Genomic DNA, 10,000 nt, shown 5'->3' on the forward strand with positions numbered 1-10,000 from the left:
GAGAAAATTAAGGGAAGAGAGAGGAGAGAGAGAGAAGAGAGGAGAGAGGAGAAGAGAGAGAAGAGAGGAGAGAGAGAAAAGGAGAGAGAGAGAAGAGAGAGAGAAAGAGAGGGAGAGGAATAAAGCGAGAGAGAGAAAAAGAGAAAAAGAAGGAGAAGAGAAAAGGGAGAGAGAGAGAGAGAGAAAAAAAGAGAGAGAATGAGAGAGAGAAAAAGAATGAGAGAGAGAGAGAGAGGGGAGAGAGAGAGAGAGACGAGAGGAGAGAAGAGAGAGAGGGAGGAGAGAGAGGGGAGAGAGGAGAGAGGAGAGAGGAGAGAGAGAGAGAGAGAGAGAGAGAGAGAGAGAGAGAGAGAGAGAGACGAGAGGGAAAGATATGAGAGGGGAGAGGGGGAGAAGAGAGAGAGCAGAGAGAGAGAGAGAAGAGAGAAAAAGAATGAGAGAGAGAGAAGAGGAGAGGGAGAGAGAGAGAGAGAGGAAAAGAATGAGAGAGAGAGAGAGATGAGAGAGAGAGAGAGAGAGAGAGAACAAGAGGAGAGATAGAGAGAGAGAGAAAAGAGACGAAGAGAGAGAGAGAAAAGGAGAAAGACAGAGAGAGGGGAGAGAGGGAGAGAGGGGAGAGAGAGAGTGAGGGAGAGGGAGAGCGAGACCCGCGAGAGGGGAAAGTCGGGTGTGCCTGGTTGAAGGCATAGAACGAGGCGCTCGCAAAATTGGCGTTCGGACGCAGCCTGGCCCTTCCTTATTTGCGGAGGAAGAAGAGGCGGGCAGGCCGGAGCAGCGGGCCCGGGCGGGCTCGTGTGTGGCGGTCTGCAGTGTCTTTTGGTCGGTGAACCCGTTAAGGCGCGGCGAACCGGCCATGCGTTTGGAGCTGTGTAGGAACCGACCGACCGCCTTGCTGGACGAGGCAGGCCAATCAGTGAACGAGTTATTGGCGTTTCCCTGTCCCCGTGTTTACCGCGGTCGCCCGGCTGGTTGACGTGCTTGCCAGTAAACCCTGCACAATGCCTCCGGAGAACCCGGCCATGCGTGTGTTGACGGAGTGAGTCAGTGACAGCATTGTCTCGGTTGAAAAGAACACAAAATAAACCATCGTAGCTTAATGCTGGATTTTTTAAAATGTTTTCATTGATTTAGTTCCCGGTCTTGAATTTTAATTAACAACTTTAAACAAACTTTGATCAAAGTACTTATGCTGGACAACCTGTTCCAGCGAACTACTAATGAAGTCCCTTTTATCAATTATCAAGGAAACACAAAATATATTCACTTTCCTCAAAGAAATAGCATATGTACCTTGCAAGTTCCAACCGCTAAATCTTCCCTTCACACAGAAATATGATGACACAAACTCGCCTTTCTACGGCCACCTGTTCATCACACACGACTTCTGTTTTCAGCAGGTGACAAGGTGTCCCACGTCCTAACCTTCGGCCAAAATGTCACTTGTTAAACCGGCTCGTCCGCCCCACCGGTCTGAACGCGTCCTGTCGCTGTCCCCCTCTCACTCAAGGAACCCTTTTTCTCTCCGGCTCGACACCACAGAAAATGGGAATACCGTTGCACGTTCTCCCGACGCTTTCTGAAGCAACAAATGAGCTTTGGCCGCCGGATGATGGACGAAGGCTGCTGAACACGTAATTGCTGCGCTTGCTTTGGAGTTTATTTTCTTGCTGTTATTATTCGCCTGAAACAAAAAAATCTCGTACTTTTACAGGCACCCATTTGCTCTATTCAAGTAATATTAACTGCAAACGTGTCTCTACAACGGAGAGGCAATTAAAGGGCCTTAGCGAGAGGTCAACGAGTTTAATTTTTTTTTCTTTGAAGGTGACTTCCCCGTCGATGCATAATGGTGGCGATCGCGCCGTAATCGCCGCCAAATGGCCGCTCGTCCGCCGTAAAAAAAACCAAATCTCACCCAAATGGACTTCAAATCGACGGTGATTTAGAGCGTCCAATATTTTCGGCCGCTGGATAAATCGAGTCGCGCGGGGAAATGAGCACCGGGAACGTATATTCCGATGTTTGTTTTGCACATTCTCTGCTCATTTATTTTTATGGGGAGATCAGGTCGCAGATGATACCTAATATTCCAATAGGTTATCGGACGGGGAAGCTGGTTTCGGGATTTTGTGCGGGTTTCGCTCTCTCCTTCAGCCCGTTTATTTATTTATTTACTTATTTACTTTTGTCGTTTGTTTTATGATTTGTGTGTTGATTATTATTAATTTTCTTATTCATTTATACGTTTGCATTTTTGAATCCATAGTGTTTGAGGGTCGCGCTCCCCTGACGCCAAGAGACCGACCCGGGCCCAAAGGGCCCCGCAGCGCAAAGGTCCCGACGGGGTCATGGGGAAGTCACGCCGGCGTCTAGGTCAGCCGAGGTCAGACAGATCAGCTGGCGTTTTATAAATAGATTAAAAAAGCAGGACCTTCCATCCCGGGAGATATTCGCGCAAATCTCCCCGCCGACGGAGGCCGGCGCGGGAAAATAAACGCTAACCTATTCGGAGACCTCGATTAGCTTTCAATTAAGATGCGACGAATGAATTGCAGAGGGGGAAAAAGGCGGAATTTATTCGTTTTGTAGACTGATGGCTCTGATTATTTCGCGCGGGGGGGCGCTCTCTGCTGATGATGCGTAAGGCCCTTTGAGCGAAAAGGGAAATATCTGTTTAATTGGCCTGCTCGCTTTGCTGTCGTCATCGTCGTCGTCATCATCGTCGGCATCATCCCATCACCACCACCACCATTCCCATCATCACAACACCACTACCAACACCATTATCACCATCATTAGCACTCATTTTCATTATTACGACTACCATCATTATCATATTGCTATCATTTTTCGTATTTATTCAGTGAGGTTTGTGTCACATCCTGCGTCGGATTAACGCAGACTGATGCAGGACAAGGGACGGAAGGAGAGGATTAAGTAGGCTGATGACGAGAGAGAAAGGGAAGAGTCGCCAATTGTTACGCTTAATATTTTATCTGCTTATTAGAGACAAGGAAAGGAAAGGGAGAAGGTGAAGGGAAAGAGGACACATGCACTTTCACTCACTCACTCTGACAGACAGGCAGGCAGGCAGGCAGACAGACAGACAGACAGACAGACAGACAGACAGACAGACAGACAGACAGACAGACAGACAGACAGACACAGACAGAAAGACAGACAGAAAGACAGACAGACAGACAGACAGACAGGAGGGAATGTTCTGCTTAGAGCGTTCGAATAAAAATTAAAAGTGCGTGAAAATAATGATAATACTAATAACAATAATGGAAATCAAATAATAGGAAAAGAAAACTCAGGGAGAAAGAAAATATCATGGATTAAATTTAACGAGTTTAGAATGGAGTTGAAAGCATGCCTCCTGCATTGAAATAGAAAATAATATATGCATGCCAGAATAAGAATAACAACAATGTAAGTGAAAGTCGGTGTTCGTTTCTGCGAAAAATGTTGAAAGATCTCTAAAGCCAAGATACTTGTTATTTAGTGAAAACAGTGATAACAATTATGATAACCTTAAAAAAATATGTATAACGCCATTCAGGATATGTGATATCTGCTTATGTATTTTATGTTTGTTTTTATACAGTTATTTGTTTGCTTGTGTGTTTAACTGCGTGCATGCTTCTGTGCGTGCGTGCGGGGGCGTGGTTTCGCAAGGCCTCCGCTAGCAACACCGCCGGCCAGAATCCCCATCACCGAACCGCCAATAAACTGATTACTATGCATCACTCGCCGGGCTATAATTATCCAAGAGCACATAATTAATGAGGCGACATCCTATACGACAACTGTGCGAAAGGCCAGTGAACGAGAGATAGAAAAATGGCGATAAATTCATCCACTTGAAGAAGGCGGAGGAAGGCGAAGAGGGGCGCTGTTTTCGCTCGTAGGGACACGGTCGGGTCGCGCTTGGATTCAGTGCCGCCTCTTCGCCTCTTTAAAGGGCTTTGGAAGGAGTTTCCTTTTATTTTTATTTCTAGGTAGAAAATAGAGAGACAGAGACAGAAACAAACAGAGAGGGATGAATGGATGGAGGGAGGGAGAGAGAGAGAGAGAGAGAGAGAGAGAGAGAGAGAGAGAGAGAGAGAGAGAGAGAGAGAGAGAGAGAGAGAAAAGAGGAGAGAGAGAGTCGGATAAACAGACAGACAGAGAGACAGAAATAGAAACAGAAACAAATAAACAGGAAGAGAGCGTGAAGTTGAGAGAAGGGGAATAGGGAAAGAGGGAAAAAAGGGAAACAAAATATCGGAATGGAAGAATGATGTAAATTCTTGCCTCAGTTTCGGCCGCTGTTCGGAGACGATGAACATTCTTAGCAGCAACTTGCAAGATTGTTTCCTCTTTCTCCTCCTGCTCTTCGTTATTCCCCTTTCGTCTTCTCTTCTTCTTCCTCTCTTCCTCCTCATTCCTCATTCAATCTTTTTAACTCTAACAGTTCACTTTTGAATGATGATCAAAAGATGTGAACTTCGAAATTAGAATATAGAAAAAAAACTTTTCTTGCCGATTTTCTGTTTCTATTTATTTTTTCGTCTCTTTTTATTTCAAACTTTCTTCCGCATTTTCCACTGTTTTCTCTTTCTCTTTCAATCTGCAATTTTATTTGTGTGGCGAGAGAGAGAGAGAGAGAGAGAGAGAGAGAGAGAGAGAGAGAGAGAGAGAAAAAAAAGGAAGGAGAGAGAGAGAGAGAGAGAGAGAGAGAGAGAGAGAATCGGGAGAGAGCCGAGGAGAGGAGAGAGAGAGACCGAGAGAGACAGAGAGAGAGAGGAGGTTAAAATGATAGAGAGGAGAGAGAGAGAGAGAGAGAGAGAGAGAGAGAGAGGAGACGGGGAGAGAGAGGAAAGAGAGAGAGAAGAGAGAAGGTGACAGAGAGAAGAGAGCGAGAGAAAAAAAGAGGAGAGGAGAGAGAAGGGGGGAGAGAGAGAGAAGAGAGAGAAAAAGAGAAGAGGGAGAGAGAGAAAAGGGAGAGAGAGAGAGAGAGAGAGAGAAGGGTTAGAGAGAGAGAGAGAGAGAGAGAGAGAGAGTAAAAGAGAGGAAAAACAGAAAGGGGACGAAGAAAGAGAGAGAAGCCCGCCGGAAACAATTTAGAGTTTCCCCCAAGATTCGGGAAAAATCTATTAAGAGAAAGAGAGAAAATTTCCCCCTCACTTTAATTTTTTTTTTTTTTTTTTTTTATTTATTTTTTTTATTAATAATGTTATTTTTTTTTTTTTTTTTGTAGTTTTGTTTTTATTATTATTATTGTTATTACTGTTATTGTTATTGTTATTGATATAATTATTATTATTGTCATTATTGTTGCTGTTATTGTTTTGATGGTGATGATAATAATAATCATCATCATCACCATCATCATCATCATCATCATCATCATCACCATCATTATCATCACCATCATCATCATCATCATCATCACCATCACCACCACCACCATCATCATCATCATCATCATCATCATCATCATCATCATCATCATCATCACACCCCACCCCATCATCATCATCATCATCATATCATCACATCATCTCATCATCACCATCACCACCACCATCATACCTCTTTTTAGTATCATGCCCCATCTCATCCCACCCATATTATCATCATACCTCACCACCCATCATCATCTACCTCATCATCATCATCAATCACACATCACCACCACCATCTCATCCCATCATCATCATCTCATAACATCAAAAACCATCATCACCATCACCATCATTATTATCATCATCATCACCATCATCCACATATCACACCTCACCCCATCATCAATCATCACCATCTCATCATATCATCATCACCACCATCACCACCACCATCAATATCATCTCATCATCTCATCACATCACAAACCCATCACCCCCCTCATCATCACATCATCATCTCATATCATCCCAACCATAAAATCACACCATCACCATCTTATTTCATAAAACAATCACCATCCCCCACCATATCTCACCATCCATCATCACCCTAAAAACCACCATCGTCTTTCAAACCCCTCATTAAAAGATGAACATCATTTCCACAATATATTATCTAGGAGGTCAAATAAACGCACGCATGTCTGCTCGGCTGCAACGCGTCCGTTTCCGCAAAGTGTGTGGTTCCGGTTCGGGAACGTGAAATGCGTTTTTATCTTTTCTTTTTCCTTTCCAAAATCCTTCTTCCGAAATCTGGACAACTCGGAGCTGGACAGAAGGTGCCGCGGGAGGCCGGCGCCGCCCTCGCGAGGAAGGGATAAAAGGAAAAGGGGGGGAAAGGGAAGAAAGGAAAGGGGGCGGGGCGGTCGGAAAAGGGAGGGAGAGAGGAGGGATGGGGCGTGAGTGAGGGAAAGGGGGGGAGGTGGAAAAGAGTGAAAGAGAGAATGTGGATAAAAGAGGGAGTGAGAGAAAGAGATGGAGAGAGAACAGCAGAAGCAGAAACAGACAGAAACAGGGGCAGTGACAGTCACATACACCCACAGCCGGGGCGGGACATATGTACAGGGGAAAGAGGAGAATAAAATGAAAACCCCATTATTTGAAAAAGAAATGAAGAAAACGTCAGATACATCTGGCTGAGCGTTCACTGCATTGCGATCGAGTATCCATCCTATCAAATCAGATGCATGTTTACAAACACTCAGACAGCCTCACTCTCCCAGCCGTTAAAGCTGATAATATCCAAGATTCACGAAATAGTCATACGCGGAGCAGAGAGGAATAGCAGTTGTAAGAATTTCAAGACATTTCTCTCGGAAATACACCTGTTGCGATATCCGGTCTTGCAACATGTAGTTATTTATTCATTTGTCTATTCGTTTATTGTCTAGAATATCATTATCTGTAGTGACGTTTTCAGGAAATTCCGTTTTCTATGATTTGTGGTGATTCGTTTTCTGTGAAATTGGTCCGGGACTGTTTTGCTGGAGCGGAGTCGGGCCTCCCGCCTCGGCCCGGGGAGGGGGAGGTGGGAGTGAGAGGGACAGGTGATGGAGAGATGAAGGGGGAGGGGGGAGGTAGAGAAGGAGAAAGGGGGAAGAACAGAGGGAGAGACGTTTTAAGTAAAAGAGAGAAAAGGGGGGAGAGAGAGTTGCAGGAGGGGGGGGCGAGAAAGAGTGGGAGAAGAGAGACAGTGACAGGAGAGAGAGAGAGATCTAATTTCGAACATTTTATTCAACATGCTAACCGGTAAATAGATTTATATCTGACAAAGAATATGAGCTGTGATAGACTGTGCGTGTGTGTGTGTGTGTGTGTGTGTGTGTGTGTGTGTGTGTGTGTGTGTGGGGTGTGTGTGTGTGTGTGTGTGTGTGTGTGAGAGAGAGAGAGAGAGAGAGAGAGAGAGGGGGGGGGGGGCGGAAGAAGGGAAGAAGAAGCAAGGGAGAGAGAAATTTGTTACCTCTTCCCGAGAGCCATGTTGCTTCCTCCGCACGCGTCGGCAGACCCTCGAGACTCATGTCCAGCATTCAAAAATAGGTTTAAGTGTCTTAACGGAAATTTAACCGGAAGTCCGTGAAAGTGTAGGAAAAAAATCATGAATTAGCAAACCGAAATACAGAAGGAAAGGACACACTAATTTACCATTTACTTTTTTTTCTCTTATTTACAGAGGAAAGGTTTATTAGAAATTATTTGCATAAACATATTTAACTGCGAATGAAAAGAAGAACTGAGTGCCGCGGTGCCCCAGTGCAAGTGTCGGGTCACGCCGCGAACCCTTGTTAGAGGCGGACTTTCAAGTGGCACTTGAGCGTGGCACCTCCTCGAGCCAGTGCCGCGGAGGCCATGTTGTGAGTCTGGGACCTCTGCGCGGGTCACCACACTATCCCGGCCCCTTAAGTGGATGCAGGGACGGAAAGAGAGAAGGAGAGAAAAAAAAAGATCCTAAAAGGAAGTGGAGAGAGCGAGAGAAAGCGGGAGAGAGAGAGAGGAAGGAAGAGAAGAGGAAGACGAGGAAGAGGTAAAGGAGAGGAAGAACAAGAGTCGCCAAGATCGGTTCGTGCGGTATTTTGTTCCTTCCTGGAGGGGAGGGACTGACCCTCCAGGATCCCTCCCGCCCTCTCCCCCCTCCTCCTCTTCCGCGCCTCCTCCCGCGCCTCCTTCTCCTCCTCCCTCTCCTCCAGCTGCTCCTATCACCGCCATCTCCACCCCTCCCACGCCCTCCTCTCCCCCTGCCTCCCCGTCCCCTTCCTCGTCTCCTCCTCCCGCGCGCCCCTCGCCCTCCTCCGCCGCCGCCCCCGACGCCGACGGCGCCATGAGCACGGAGGTCGCGCCCCTCGCCGCCCCGCCGCCCCTCAGGGACCTCGCGGAGCCCCTCGACGTGGACATGGACGAAATGGAGGGTAAGTGTACTACGGGACATGTGGGTTCGCCGGCCGGAGGCCCTCTGGCCGCGGCGGGAGACGCACTCTCTTGGGGATGCCGCGTCGGCCTTTGTTGCCCTCCGGCTCATTTGACTCCGTGCTCTTTTCCTCTCATTTCTTTGGCGCCATTTTCTTCTTTTTTAAAGGTGACTTGTCACGAAATTAATTAGAATGTATGTTCTGAACACGGACGCGCACACCCGCGGCCCGGACCTTGCTCACTCGTAAACACGCGGAAACAAGACGCGCCCAATAAACACACACACACACACACACCCACGCACACAGGTACAATTACTAACGCAAACAGACACACACTTCGATTATGTTGAATTTTCTATTCACTAAATACGTCACGCCCCATGCGGGGGTTTATGACGTCATTGCTTTGTCCGAATGTGTAGCACATGTGTTCGTTCGTTGAGCTGTAGGTGCTGTAAGCGCGCGTGCTGACTCTTGCACGAGATGTTGGCGGTAAGGCGGGACGTGATTCGAGAAGGAGGAATAAGCAATTGTATGGTTTTTTTTTTTTCCTTCTAAGTGTTTTTTTTCGGAAATAATTTCTTAAAAATCACAGCTGAGGCCTTCCCAGAATGAAAGTGAAAATAGTATGACATTCTATAAAAAACGATAACTTAATTAAGTCATCTTCTTAGCCTTTTTTTCTTTTCTTCACTTCACTGATATTTTTTTCTTCTTATATTTTTAACGTATTTTTTCTTCTTTTCCTCCTGTCCTATATTCATCTCTTTTATTTTTCTTCCTCTTCTTCCTTTATTTCATTCGTGTTCGTCTAATTTGTTTTCTTTCCGTTTTCTTTCCTCGTTCTTTCTCTCATTTATTATTTTACTACTCCCTTCCTCTTTTCTGAAAGACGGTAAAATAAGAACTCCAAATCTCCAATAATTGCCTAGTTGGCACACCATCGGTGCGGCGGTGCCACATATTGGACTTTCTTATCTTATCTCCCTGGCGGCCGCCCTCATGTCCAAGTAAGGGGTCGGGCAGGCAGGAAGGGGATCAAGGTCCTTATCTTGAGACGCCCCACCGCCCTAGATGCATTCACGAGTAATCCTCAAGGGGACACACGGGCGGCTGCGACCTCAGATATGCAGTATGTTGTGGGGAAGGAGAGGATGGAGAGGGTAATTTGGCAGCGTTGGAGTTTCTTTCAGGCTAAAGTTCGGTTCATTAATAAATCAGCTGTTCGGTCTTTCAGAAAATGCACGTTCAAGGATGCTGAATTAAGGTTTGTTCAAGTATGAGGGCTAATTGATTAATAGAAAGAAAGGGACGCATGCAAATGAGCAAGCAAGGAGACAGGTTGTCAAATAGGAGGCGAGCAGAAGTAATAGGCACGTAGGCATGCAAGCAGGCATGCGAGCAGGCAGGCGGGAAGGCAGGCGTGAAGGTATGTAGACTGAGAAGCAGCCAGGAAGGGAAGCAGGCATTCAGTAAAGTAGATATGCATACAAACGGACACAGAAGAGATAAAGTAGGAACACAAGAAAGCAGTAAGTGAAATCCAGGTGAGGAGGCAGAGAGCACGTGAATGAATGAACAAGTAAATTATTGCGATAGTCCACCGAAAATGGCAAAGCATTCAAAACGAAATATTCCCAA

The sequence above is a fragment of the Penaeus monodon genome, chromosome 4 (assembly GCF_015228065.2).
Source record: "Penaeus monodon isolate SGIC_2016 chromosome 4, NSTDA_Pmon_1, whole genome shotgun sequence".
Taxonomy (NCBI): Eukaryota; Metazoa; Arthropoda; class Malacostraca; order Decapoda; family Penaeidae; genus Penaeus; species Penaeus monodon.